Here is a 14,949-nt window from a genome sequence, read left to right as displayed (position 1 = left end):
CTGGGACGTGGAACAAGGGCAGATAGGGTTTTCCCACTCTGAGTCAGGAGAGGGTCTCGTGAGGATCCAGGACCCCAAGGGAATGCAGAAGGTGGCGCTGAGTGTGTGGGGTCTGCGAGTCCTTTAGGGGAGGAGGAGGACGGGGACAGAGGACTTTGTGTGCAAAAGGGAGATGGACAGATCCATCCCTTCAACCAGATGCTAAGATGCTTACACCCCATCTGTAAAGAGTGACTTCACTGAATTACTATCTTCAAAATTTTAGAAAAGGAACTCATACCTCTTTCAGGTAACAACTATCGGACGTTGATTCAGTTATCCTAAACCTACCGGTCGTCATAGTCTTTTTTTTTGTTTGTGAGGAAGATCAGCCCTGAGCTAACATCTGATGCCAATCCTCCTCTTTTTTCTGAGGAAAACTGGCCCTGGGCTAACATCCGTGCCCAGCCTCCTCTACTTTATATGGGACACCGCCACAGCATGGCTCGACGAGCAGTGTGTTGGTGCGCGCCCGGGATCTGAACCGGCAAACCCCGGGCCGCTGCAGTGGAGCGCACACACTTAACCGCTTGCAGCACCAGGCCAGCCCTGTTGTCTTCTTCTTCTTCTTTAGAGCATGTAGAGTGAGATCTCCAAAGTCTGGATTTAGGAAGACATCTCAGATTGTTACCGCTCAAAAAGGGGGTTTGTCTGCCCACACAAGACATGCCAATAGTCAAGAGGCAAGGTGGTAGGAGAAAAAGGACTTTTTATTACAGCTTGCAGGCAAGAGGGAAGAAGGCTGACTCATGTCCAAAAGAACCATCTTAAGGAGGCACAAAATCTTACAGCAGTTATATAGGCCAGTGGGTTATAGTGGAGGGGGTTAGGAATGTTGACCCTCTGGTGTTACAGACGGGAGTGCCACACCAGATCTTTCAGTTTCATTGATGATGGCTATCAGCATAGATTCTCTGTTCGGGGGTCATCACATTCCTAAGGAACTCAAAAGAACAAAGTTATCTTATCACAGCTGAGAGGTACATGCACAAGCAGGGGTCGTGAAATCCACAGAGCAGTTAGATCTCCTGGAGGGTGCATATCCAGCTGGGTTAGTTAGTCAGAGGTCGTTCAAAGTTACAGTAGGGCTTTTCTACAATGGCTTCCCACATGTCAACCTTGTCCTGGGCCGGTATCAAGACGACCTTGCGTATCTTGGGCTGGGAGGGAGCGTTGGAGGCAGGAAGGACTGGAGGACCCGCTGCATCTTCCGGGCAGGGGTGGAGAGCTGAGGTGAGGGCAGCCCAGGAAACCACCCAAGTCCATCTGATGAGAGCTGAAAACCGTCTCTTGTTTAGTCCAGATTTCTGCATATTATTGTTTTTTAGCATTTAGATTACATAAGTGTAAAGAAAGAGTAAATGTTTCATTCTCGTGGAGGTTGGAAACTGATGAGACAGCCATGCTGCTCATTTCTGCACTCCACCCCCACCATCCAATGTGGTCCCCAACTGAGCCCAGGAGGAGGAGCAGGGGGACAGTCATCAAAGTGACAGATGCCACCTAAGTCAGAAAGATTGGAAGCACCTCACAGTTCACTATAAAGTAAAAGCACAATCTCCTTACCTTGAAGACTGACTAAAATCAATAACTTGAGAAGCAATATAGCATCCATTGTAGAATGAACTAGTAAAATGCTCAAGGTTTTTCTTCAGTCTAAGAACATAATTCATTGGCCCTATTACACTCACTGAGTCTATGATGATGCTGATATTTTATTAACGACAATTTTGTGATTTTCTACCATACTCTGAGCTAATTTAACTTGATTATATCCTGTATATATGTATATAGACTTAAAGTAATGTAGAATTTGGGTATATTTCATTGGTAAACAAAACTTATGCAAAAGATTCGTGTCAATTTTTAAAGTGTTTACAAATCAACAAAAAGTTGACTTAATAATGAGGAAATGAGCCAAGGATAAAAATGCAAACCCCTAAATATACAAAGGGCTAATAGCTGTGTGCAAAAAGATTCAAGTCTTACTGAGATTCAAAAATGTAAAATACCATTTTAGTCAAGGCAAAGAGAAAGATAATTATCCCAATGTTTTCAAATCCAGCCTTTTCGTATACTTCTAGTAGAATTATAAACTGACAAAACATTTTCAGAGATAATTGGCAAAATAAATATACATTTTTTTTTTTTTTTGGTGAGGAAGATTGTCCCTGAGCTAACATCCGTGCCAATCTTCCTCTATTTTGTACGTGGGATGCCGCCACAGCATGGCTTGATGAGCGGTGTGTAGGTCCACACCCGGAATCTGAACCCATGAACCCCGGGCCACCGAAGCAGAACGTGTGAACTTAACCACCACGCCACCGGCCTGGCGCTGGCAAAATATTTTAAAAGCCTTAAAAATGTGCTTGGCACGTACCCCATCTACGAAACATCGCAAAATTCCATGAGGAGCAGGTGGTGAAACAAGAAGGCGATGTTACTCCCATTTCAAGGGCACATCTTCTAGGTTTCTGGCTCCAGCGACTGGGTAGAGCCTGAGAAAGAAGGATCAAGTTTGGAGTGGGAGGAGATGTGAACCCTTCTTTGGGTAAAGCTACATGGAGTCACTAGGGCCTTCCATACAGTACTTTGAACGGCATGTTGGGAGAAAAGAGAGAAATGAGTGGGTTAGGGGGTAGTGGTGAAGCAATGGAGGGAACAAATGTAGGCAGGTTTTCAGGAAGTTCTTGGTGGGAAATGAGAGGCATGTGGGTAACTGGAGGACTACATAGAGCAAAGGGTGTTTTTTTAAGATAGATTCTTGAGCATTTAAAAACGCTGATGAGGAGACAGAGAAGGTGAGGTTGAATATAGAGCAGAAAGGAGATAATTGCTAGATCAGGGCTGCTGAGAATGGAGGAGGTGGTGGTGTGGATGAGTCCACAGGGTACCCAGGGAGGAGCTTGGCTTAAGCCAGGAGGACGTGCTCCCAAGTAGCAGGAGAGAAGAAAGAAATGATGAACACAAATGAGAACAATTCTGTCAAATTGGCGATAAAAATCTGACATAGACCAGGTAATAGTCAAATTCCCAGAGATGGTGGAAGAAAGAGCTTCTGTAGAAATGGAAGGGGAGTTTTAGGAGAAGGGAAAATATTTGAAATAATCCACAGAGAATGGAAAAGTGAGTTGGTTACAGTTTAGAGACTCAGATTGGAAGGGAATGAATTCTCATTCCATTCTGGGATGTTTATTTTAATCCAGAAATATCTTCTCCTACACATTGGCTATCTTTGCTGTAAAATGACCCTTTATTTAAGTTCACAGAATTTTAGTAATAATTTTGAATGAAGATAGAAAGAAACTCCCCTGTGAATATGATGTGGTTTCTGTGTCTACTGGTTACACTTTCCCCCATTTCCTATTTCTGTAAGAATCTCGTAGAGTTTGATTTCCATCCTGACTCATAAAGCCCAGGGGTTTCATAAGACAAATATATAAGACCAAAAAATGAACAAAAGAATGAACACACTATAACACAGTTCAATCCCTACTTTTGGTTTAGATGAAAAGTTTTTCAGTCATTTTTATTCCACGTCATTCCATATTTTAAAAAGGCAGAGAGAAGGATGTTTAAAAGAATAAGGAAAAGCTAACTTTATAAAAGTATTACTCATAATAGTCTAGTGAGAAGTACTAGAACTTGTTTGTATTCTCTATTTTATATTTTACTAGAAATAATCCCAATAGTTGATTTCTGATCCTTTAATACAGTTGCTAATAAGTTGTAATCTCATTTCAGCCCAGTCTTACACTTTGGATAATGTCCCAGGGGAAATCAATTTATAAGTGAATAATGCCGATATTGTTATAGGTATGAGTAATACTATTCTAATAGTATTTAGACTGAGGTATTTTACTAACATATACCCAATGTATTTGAACTTAACTGCTTTATAAACACAGCTCTAGGCCAGTCCAGTGGGAGGATTCCTCTGTACAGCTCACACTCATGCAATCCCACACGGATCCTCATGCTTCCTGTTCACTCTTCTTCCCTCCAGCATCCCAGTGAAAAATAAAATATCAACATCGGAAAAAAACCGGCAAACTTGTCAGCAGGAGTTTAATAAAAGCAGATATTTTGGTTCAACAGAGATTCTAGCCTAGTACAAATACTGGTGCCTTTTGCAAAAGGGCACCAGACATTACTCTGGGACTTAGAAGCCACAGAGTTTTATTACTTGCTAGTTTTTAAAGACAACTTTTCTTTTATTTTTTTTATTGGAATATACCATAGGTACAGAAAAGTGCAGAAATATGGAGGTTCAACTTAATGAACTGTCACAAAATGAACACACCCATGTAACCATCACCCATATCAATAAAGAGAGCATTCCCAGCACACCAGAGGTTCCTCTCTGCCCTTCCCATCACTGTCTCTTTTCTCTTCCCTGAGTTGGAAAACACTATCTTCATTTCACATATCATAGCTAACCTTTAATCATTTTTGAAAATTTGAGAAGAAAATCATGAAGTATGTGTTCTACTGTGCTTTGCTTCTTGTGTGTTTGTGAGAGTCATTCATGTTGTCGTGTGTCCATTCTTGTTGCTGTATGGTTTTCCACTCTAAGAATAAATTAACCATACTTTCTTCAGACATTCTACTGTTGATGACCATTTGGGTTGTTTCCAGCTTTGCTTTTTATTTTGTGAGGAAGATTAGCCCTGAGCTAACATCTGTTGCTAATCTTCCTCTTTTTGCTGAGGAAGATTGGCCCTGGGTTAACATGCACACCCATCTTCCTCTACTTTATATGGGACACTGCCACAGCATGGCTTGGTGATTACTGCCTTGGTCCATGCCTGGGATCTGAACCAGAAAACCCCAGGCGCTGAAGTGGAGCCTGTGAACTTAACCGCTACGCCACCAGGCCAGCCCCAGCTTTCCATTTTTATTACAAATAATGCTGCTATACCATTGTTGTATGTGTCTATTGGTGCACAAATGTACACATTTCTGATGGGTACAAATCTAGGTATAAACTTGTCAGGTGGTAGTAAAGCATATCATCAGATTTTTTCTCTCATCAATCTTTAGTGGATACTACAGAGCAGGTTTCTTAATCTCAGCACTATTGACATTTTGGGGTGAAAGATTCTTTGTTTTGGGGGGCTATTTGCAATGTAGAATATTTAGCAGCATCCCTGGCCTCTACCCAAGAGATACCAGTAGCAACACCCCTCCTCCCAGTTGTAAGGACCGCAGACGTTTACAGAAAATTGTATCTCTGGGATATCTTCCAGCAAAATCTTCTCTGGTTGAGAACCACTGCTTGAGAGTTTACAAACTGAATCCATGATTTCTGCTTTTACTACTTTAAGGAACTTAGAACACTTTATCTCCATTTTCCTTGTTTTCATATTTTATGCTATTGTTGCCATATATTCTAATACTCTACGAATTTAAGACTTCATAAAACATAATCGTCTTAGGAAATTAATATTCATTTAAATTTTTCCCACATATTTATCCTTTCTCTTGTTCTTTGTTCTTCCCAATGCTTCCTTCTGGAATTGTTTTATTTAGTGTGGAGGTTACAAATTTGAATAGTTTTGTTTGTCTGAAAATTTCTTTATTTTGCCTTTTTAAAATGAATGCTATTTTAGATGGGTACAGAATTCTAGCTTGGCATATTTTATTTCAACATGTTGAAGATTTTATTATCCATCTTCTGGCTTGCATTGTTTCAGTTGAGAAGTTTTCTGCGAAACTTTTTTTCCTCATTGAAGGTTCTATGTATTTTTTTCTCAGGCAGCTCTTATGGTTTTCTGTTTGTCTTAAATTTTAAAAGCTTTTACCCTGATGGATGTCTCTCTCCACATAATAACTTTTTTAGTATATACTGCACATTGTGAATCTGTGGTTTGATGTTGCTCATCAGTTTTTGAAAGTTCTTGTCATTTATTTCTTCCTATATTGCTTTTTCTTCATTCTATTTCTTCTCTAATTCTGAGACTCCAGTTAAATATATGTTAAATCTTTTTCATCATGTATTCTATATCTTTTATGCTTTTAACCATGCTTTCTCTCATTTTTTTATCATTTTCTTTCGACCTATCTTCCAGCTTAATAATCTTTTCTTCAGCTTTCAATATCCTGTTGTCAAATCAAACTATTTTCCCCTAATTATATTTACAGTATTTTTAGTGTTATATTTTCCATTTGATTTCTTTTATGGTTTCAATTTCTCTATTGATAATCTCCATTTTGCCATTTAATTTCTTGATCATCTTAGTATGTCTGTACATATAATTAAAAGTTTGTGTCTGACAACATGAATATCAACATCTGGATTTCCCATGGGTCTGTGTCTATTTTCTGGGGTTTTTTTCCTCTTTGTTTTTTCCTCTTTGGTCTTATCTCCTTGTGTGTTAAGTAAATTTATTTAATGCCACACATATAGTTTAAAAAGTTGTAAAGATAATTTTGTATCATCTTTAGAGAGGATCTATTTTTATTTCTGACAGGCAGATAATTCAGCATTAAGCACCAATTTCCTCTGGAGATATTTGTGAATTAAAAATTCATAGCCTAGTGGCTCAGAAGCCAATCACAAATTGAATCTGATCAAGGGTTGACTGGTTAGAGGCTGGTCTTTATCATTGTTGAGGGTTGGTCCGTTTTTGTTTGTTCTTACTCACAGGATGTAGCCCTTCAGGGTTTCCACTGAATGTCTGCGTTAGTTGCCGGACATTCTCCTGTTTGCTGGGACCTGCGCTCCGTTTTTGGTCTTGCTAGTGCAATAAGACTTCTGGAAGGTCTGCTCAGCTTCCTCACTTCTCAGCTTCAGCTACAAGATGGGCTTCTGAGCCAGTGGGAACTATCCTTTTAATTCACAAGTGGATCAAGGGGAAAGTGTTGCTTCTGGGTGAGTTTACTTCTCTGTACTTCCTTTATGTCTAGGATCTTGGCTTCTACTGTCTTGGAAGTTCTGCCTTCACACAGATATTCCCTTACATTTTGTCAGTGTTTCTAACTGCTTTTGGTGGAAGGCTTGGATTGCAACAAGCTGATCTACAATTATCACAAGAGTGAAAATCCGCTGATAACTTGTTAGAAACCTAGCCAAGTCAACACAAAGTAATATAATGAAAATAGGTACTAATATCATTTAAATAGATCTGTGATTGTCGTGTACCTTCATCCTTTAATCTGACAGAATTTACATGAATCTCAAAGCACTGTGGGCCAGTGGGGAGTAAGAAACAGTGAGGAGGTTCATGTTACTGTGAAAGAAACCAGAACTGGGAGTCAGACATCTTGGCTTGAATCTGTCCCCACCACTTCCAAGCTTCGAGTTCTTTAGGAAATCACACGACTTTTCTATTTGATTTTTCTTCTCTGTGAAATAGAGCCAATAACTACTCTTCATTTCTCACAGCATTGCTATATGGATAAAATTAAAATGAGAGACTTATATCAGGTCTATATCAACCTTCTAGAATTACGCAGAGGGTGTTTATAACTTTAATTTGTAACTTTAATAGATTCATGTCTTTAGTAGAAGACAAACCGTACACAGTGTCTCCGTATAATTGTGTTGTTCAGCAGAGAGGATAGAAAATCAGGTTTGTTTCCTTGGTAATTTTATGTTATCTATAGAACCAAGGCTACTTAACATGCTCTATTTGTACACCCAGTATTTGAAGTTACATGAATTGTAAGAGCTCAGAGAGAAGATAAACACTTTTGGCATCATTAAACCTAAGCAGGGTGGTTTAAGGTTCACTTGGTTCTGACCAATCTGAAGACATTTAGAGAAGCCAAGATAATTCATTCTCTGTTCTTTCTTCCCTGAGATTGCCCCTCAGAAAAGGCTGAGTGTCCGAATAGTCATGGAATGAAACTTTTTGGAATTTGGAAGGCTTAGGGGCCTTCGTGAGATTCCTGGTGAGTAGAAAACCACTAATCTTCATAGAATTAATTGATTCTTAATTATTTACAGCTTTAGCCACAATTCAAGATTTTAAGACACATGAAGCTGATATGAAACTTTATTAGTGTTGCTGCTCCTATCAATGTATTTCATATGAATTGGCTGACATGCAGCATCTTCAGTAGTAGCAAATAGAAATAGCAGTGCTTCTATTATTGATGCCATGGAGCAAACTATAAGTTATTTTTTATGTGTGCCTGGGTGAATGAAAGATACATTCCAGAAAGAATCAGTCACTGGATAAGTTGAAAAGGAAGGCGTATATGGAAACATTTACTGTGAGAAAATCGCTGAGAGGAAGAGGAATTACAGATGGCTTAAGTACCTCACGTGAGAGCACATGCATCCTCCCGCCCCTTAGCTCCCCAAAAGGGAGTACCACGAGAGCTGAGAAAGCTGGAGGAGGGATCATTGACTTCTTGTTAATAATGAAGAGGAGACAACAAGCCAGCTTACTGTAAAATTCTATACGATTTATGTATATAATTTCTGTATCCATAGGGAAAATTCTTTCTTCACCCCCTTCCTTGGCAAACTAGTCATAATGCTATTATTATTGTATCAAAGTAACGTAGAATTATCATCCCACATACATCTGTTTTTAAGATGGTTATGAAAACCTGCCATTTCTTGTAATGCCTGTCCCATAAAAGCTAATTAACAAAAAAAAAGAAAATAGGATGAAAATGCGAATAGAAGTGTGGGTAATATAATTATTGGATACTTAATATATTGAAAGAATTAACATATAAATACTTCTGTAAAAATATATGTAGAGAAACTTTAGAAAAGTAGAGACAGCAAATGAAAATGTATGGTAATGCTGATGAAGTATAATCACAAAATCTTATAATGATAAACATCATACTATATAATTATGATGATAGAAATTCAGTATCTGGATAACTGAAATGATGATACTGAGTAAAATAATTACCAATTATCTCTCTTAGCTTCACCCAATACTTTGCTTTTATTTGTTTTGGAGAAAGTATTAGAAAGTTCTGTTTTGCTATGAGGGAAATAGAGATTTATACAAACATTTCAAATCATATTGCAATAATTTTCAAAAGCCATTAGTCAAACAAAATTTTCTTTTTAAAAAGGTTCATGTTATTTCCTACTGCTTATACTATTTCCTTCCCCACACAGGGAGGGGACTATGCTGCCTGGCTGTTATCATCTAAGCAAATCCACCTGGGCATTCTACGTGCAAAATATATCCTGACTCCACGTACCTTTTTCCCTCTCTTTGGGTCCAGTCTTCCCTCCTCACTCCCTGGTGGCCAGAATGTGGTCCTCTCTATTCCCCTCCCAGTACTGAGATGCTGTCCTCCTCCTCCCCTCCCAGTAGTGAGATGCGGTCCTCCTTCTCCCCTCCCAGTAGTGAGATGCTGTCCTCCTCCTCCCCTCCCAGTAGTGATATGCGGTCCTCCTCCCCTCCCAGTACTGAGATGCGGTCCTCCTCCTCCCCTCCCAGTACTGAGATGCTGTCCTCCCTCCTCCCTCCCAGTACTGAGATGCTGTCCTCCTCCTCCCCTCCCAGTAGTGAGATGCGGCCCTCCTCCTCCCCTCCCAGTACTGAGATGCTGTCCTCCTCCTCCCCTCCCAGTACTGAGATGCTGTCCTCCTCCTCCCCTCCCAGTAGTGAGATGCGGTCCTCCTCCTCCCCTCCCAGTAGTGAGATGCGGTCCTCCTCCTCCCCTCCCAGTAGTGAGATGCTGTCCTCTTCCTCCCCTCCCAGTAGTGAGATGTGGTCCTCCTCCCCTCCCAGTACTGAGATGCTGTCCTCCTCCTCCCCTCCCAGTAGTGAGATGCGGTCCTCCTCCTCCCCTCCCAGTACTGAGATGCGGTCCTCCTCCTCCCCTCCCAGTACTGAGATGCAGTCCTCCTCCTCCCCTCCCAGTACTGAGATGCTGTCCTCCTCCTCCCCTCTCAGTACTGAGATGCGGTCCTCCTCCTCCCCTCCCAGTAGTGAGATGCTGTCCTCCTCCTCCCCTCCCAGTAGTGAGATGCTGTCCTCCTCCTCCCCTCCCAGTAGTGAGATGCTGTCCTCCTCCTCCCCTCCCAGTAGTGAGATGCTGTCCTCCTCCTCCCCTCCCAGTAGTGATATGCGGTCCTCCTCCCCTCCCAGTACTGAGATGCGGTCCTCCTCCTCCCCTCCCAGTACTGAGATGCTGTCCTCCCTCCTCCCTCCCAGTACTGAGATGCTGTCCTCCTCCTCCCCTCCCAGTACTGAGATGCGGTCCTCCTCCTCCCCTCCCAGTACTGAGATGCTGTCCTCCTCCTCCCCTCCCAGTAGTGAGATGCGGTCCTCCTCCTCCCCTCCCAGTACTGAGATGCTGTCCTCCTCCTCCCCTCCCAGTAGTGATATGCGGTCCTCCTCCCCTCTCGGTACTGAGATGCTGTCCTCCCTCCTCCCTCCCAGTACTGAGATGCTGTCCTCCTCCTCCCCTCCCAGTAGTGAGATGCTGTCCTCCTCCTCCCCTCCCAGTAGTGAGATGCTGTCCTCCTCCCCTCCCAGTAGTGAGATGCGGTCCTCCTCCTCCCCTCCCAGTACTGAGATGCTGTCCTCCTCCTCCCCTCCCAGTAGTGAGATGCGGTCCTCCTCCTCCCCTCCCAGTACTGAGATGCTGTCCTCCTCCTCCCCTCCCAGTAGTGAGATGCGGTCCTCCTCCTCCCCTCCCAGTAGTGAGATGTGGTCCTCCTCCTCCCCTCCCAGTACTGAGATACTGTCCTCTGTCTCCCCTCCCAGTAGTGCGATGCTGTCCTCCTCCTCCCATCCCAGTACTGAGATGCTGTCCTCCTCCTCCCCTCCCAGTAGTGCGATGCTGTCCTCCTCCTCCCCTCCCAGTACTGGGATGCTGTCCTCCTCCTCCCCTCCCAGTAGTGAGATGCTGTCCTTTTCCACCCCTCCCAGTAGTGAGATGCTGTCATCCATAATTTTACTGCTTCATCTAGAACAGTCATAAGCATAACTCGCTTTGTCTGTTTTGTACCAGCAGTATGCGGGAGGGAGGGAGGAATACAATGACTGCTAGTGCAGTTTTCTGCCACTGCTTTGATTTGTGCGCCAGCAGTTTTACACACTATTGCTTTTGCATCATCAGTGAAAATACCAACAAATTTTTTCTGGGACAAACCATGAGATTAAAAAAGTTATTCAATACTTTGAATATTTTAGCACCACTTAAGTTTTGTCTCAAGTAGTCACATACTAGGAAATGTTTCTCGATGACTCTTTGGTGTTCATATTGGACCAATGAAGCAAAATAGAAAGTCCTATCACATCTATAGATGTAGCCATTTGTAAGGCCAAGCGCAATTCTGTTCATGAGACGTTAACTCAGTCTTTGTGTTTGTAGCAACATTTTAAAATCAACAAGTGACTGTATCATGGGAAAGTGGTGTTGCTTCCTATGCTGCATTTTCATCCAGGAGGCATTTGGCGGTGTATCTCCGCTATTGTCTGTGGTCCTCCAGTCAGTGCAATACAATAACTCACCCTGTGAGATGCTTCCTGGTTTTATCATTTCTAGTGTGAAAGTCTGTAATAATTTTTGCCTTTTAAAGAGCCTATCACATCTGTGTTTAGTATATTCAATTCCTTTGTCTCTAAACTTTGAATGCTTGGTCTCGAAGTGATGCTGCAGCTTACCTGGCACCAGAACATTATTCAGGATGTTCTATTAGATGAAATTCAATATAGTAAATTATTAACATCTATGAAGCCAGAGGAAAAAAGGTTTTCATCATATTTTAATTTCTTATATATAGTTTTACCCAGTTTCTTTGGAGGAGATTCTTTTCTTTTATGAGTGAGAGAACTCTCTAATACATCAGCTCCATCTTTTTTGGGCATCTTTAGAAATACAGACAGTGTCGTTGGGGGTTGAGAAAGCGAATCTTAAAATCCCTTCTTAATCCAATGATCAATCGTTAAATACAAGGACAATGTAATATAAAGAAATTATCTTGTGTTTTAAAATAATACATTATTAAATTCTAAAATAAGTAATAGTATATATAAAATTTTAAAATTTAGAAATGTTTCCCGTAAAATATAAAAATATATTGCAAAAGAAGACAACAAATTATACTTGTTTCTTGTTGCATTTTTGCATATGACTAAGGAAAATTCCATATTTAAAAATAATTACTTATTGAACAATACTGAGGTTAAAGAAAATTTAGCAGGTATAGGTGAAGATAGTACCAGATAGAAGGAACACTGAGAACAAACTGAGGCAGTTTCTAATGTGCACATATTTATATGCACACGAAACATACTACATTAGAAAACCCTAGAAAATACAAGAATACACAAGCACACTTCTATTAGTTATCAGAATGATGAAGACATAATGTCACGTGGCTTCTAGAAAACTCAACTCTACATGGACAAGAGAATGAGAGTGAAAAAGGCAAATGATGTCTTAGAATTACTATAAAGATAGTTTTGACCTGGGATACTGCCTGAAAGGGACTCAGGCGCTCCCTAGGGTCCTCAGGCCCCATTTTGAGAACCTGTCATATATGCTATTCCTGACTACCTCTACTTAGGGGTAAATGTGTCAGCCTCTTTTTCATGGGAGTGGTGGGGTCCAAAGTGAAAACAAAATTCACCTGTTGGGCAGGAAACTTGGATATTATGACATTTTCTGTGCAGCACTTTCATAAAACTCCCCGGCAAGGAATATACGCTTCACAGCTTTGTGACCTTCTTTCTTAAAGGGACAAGGTAATTCAACTGCCCAAATTTTATAGATAAGGAAAATGATAGCCAAAACAATTGACTATCCCCAAGTCACAGCTAGATGGGTCAGGAGGTGGGATAATGAACCAGTTTTATTTTTTCTCCAGTTTGTATTATTTATAGTATTGAAATTTGAAAATACACTCATGATTCTACCTGTACAATAGAGTTCCCTTAGGGTTCATATACAAAGAACTACACACAATTTAACTATTCGAGAATGACCTCCATCTGCCATGCACAGGAATGTGGTATGACTTAAAAAGTTCAATTAACCATTGACCCAGTTGAACATATGATGGAATAAGAGCAAGATAGAACTTCACGTTTGGTCGAACTTTGGGATTTGGTGGGGTGCAGTGGAGAAAGTCCTTAACTTTGTTTTATGATCCAGTCCGATTTAATTCCCTCTCCTTCTGAGTACATTTTCTCTGTTTGTTCGTTATCCTGACACCGTATTAGTTTACAGGTTGCTCAGAATAACTGAAACTCTTTGACATGCATATAGTGTCCACCATGAAACTCTTGCTTTGCAGACATTCCCTACCTAGATGGCAGGGAATGTCTTCCCAATTATAACACGGTAATTCTTAATATCACCTCATTAAACCCAGTCTCAAGTTCACTGCTCTTCCTTCTTGCTGAGTCCTGTTTTTCTTTCATTGAGAAGTCCTGAAGGTTAAATGAGACATTCATGTAAAATCCTCAACCGTGTGCCTGGGACGTGCTAAGTACACAATTTGTATTCACCATTACTGCCTCTTTATCATGAAAATGCCAAGTTTACTCCTCTCATCTCTCCCTGGAGTCAGCACGATTCCTTCATGACTTCTACAGAAGGTGTTTCATGTTTCATGTGTCATAGCTTTGCTCTCCTGGACATACATGTATCTGCCCTTTCTGCTACCTGGTATCCTGCATCTTAGATTAATATTTAAGCATATAAACTCCAATGTCACACATCTTACTGTATTGTATTCAGAATTTATATTAAGCTATAAATCTCACCTCTGCAAAATCACAGTATTCCAAAACTCTATTAAAACATTTATGCCATAATATCCAAATAGTCTAGTGTTTATTTTTCTCCATTTATTAGAAGTGTTCCTCCGTGCCTGCAACTAAAATGCATTTAAATCAAGAATTCAATTATAAATGTTTAATAATAATAATATATGGATGAGACAATTGCTTGTCAATTTTGATTTGTAAACCATTCTGAGGCATAATATCTAACCACAACCCAGATTTTGATTGCATCTTACTAAATCAGGACTTCTGAATTTGGCCAAGCTACAAATCATTCTATTCTTGGTGTGAAAGACTTTCATTGCTGTCAGCAAATGCATGCTATCTAGAAGATAATTTCAACTAGAAAGTAAATTTTCCCGTAACAGTATCCTCTTGCAACATCCAGAATTAATTTAGTTGTTCTATGATAAATGTTGAAGTGAATATTATAAATTGGCCAATTTTCTGTTCCACTTTCTATAGTTACAAATTCACTAAATGAATATTTCTTCTGTTCCTTCCAACAATGAAAAAGAATCTCTGCAGTAAAGGCATGCATTTGTGCTGCCCAAGAAATGTTTTGGCAAAGAATAAGGCCTGACATATGGTGGAGGAGGCAGCATTTCACCAGGTGAATGGTTTGGCTGACAGGCATTTCACCGAAACCTCCTCCAATGCACCACCTGTCAATTCATTCTGAGTTGCAGGAGCCGGCCATCCCCCAGCTGGTTCTATTTCCTCTATTGGCTCCAAGTTACTGAGGAGATGATGAAGACCGTGACAGGAAGAAAGGAAGACCTTCTTTGCCCATCCTAACAAAAGAAATACTCTCCCCATGCCCGAGCTTTGTGGCTCCACAGAGTAACTCTACCCCATGCTTTCCTTCATCTCACATCCAGGTGACTGGGTGCCCGGAGGTGGGCTGGTCTCCTCCTTTGCTAGGGAGATGCAGGGTCTTCAAAAAGATCTAGTCTGAACCCAGCCTACCACGAGTAGCGTACACTCTCTCTGTGACTCTGGGAGAGTCACTTACCCCTTCCAATTTCTTCTTTCCTGGAGGAACAATAACCCGCTTAATGTGCTGTTGAAGAAGTTTAATGGGAACATGGAAGCGTCTGGCAATTATAATTCTCTCCATTCCCTTGCTTGCTTTTTGTCCTGCACTCTCTACTGCCCTCTGTGGGAAAAGGCTGAACTGCTC

Source organism: Ceratotherium simum, chromosome 18, assembly GCF_057802395.1.
Source record: "Ceratotherium simum simum isolate JZ-2026a chromosome 18, ASM5780239v1, whole genome shotgun sequence".
NCBI lineage: Eukaryota > Metazoa > Chordata > Mammalia > Perissodactyla > Rhinocerotidae > Ceratotherium > Ceratotherium simum.
Note: the sequence above shows the minus strand (reverse complement) of the source record.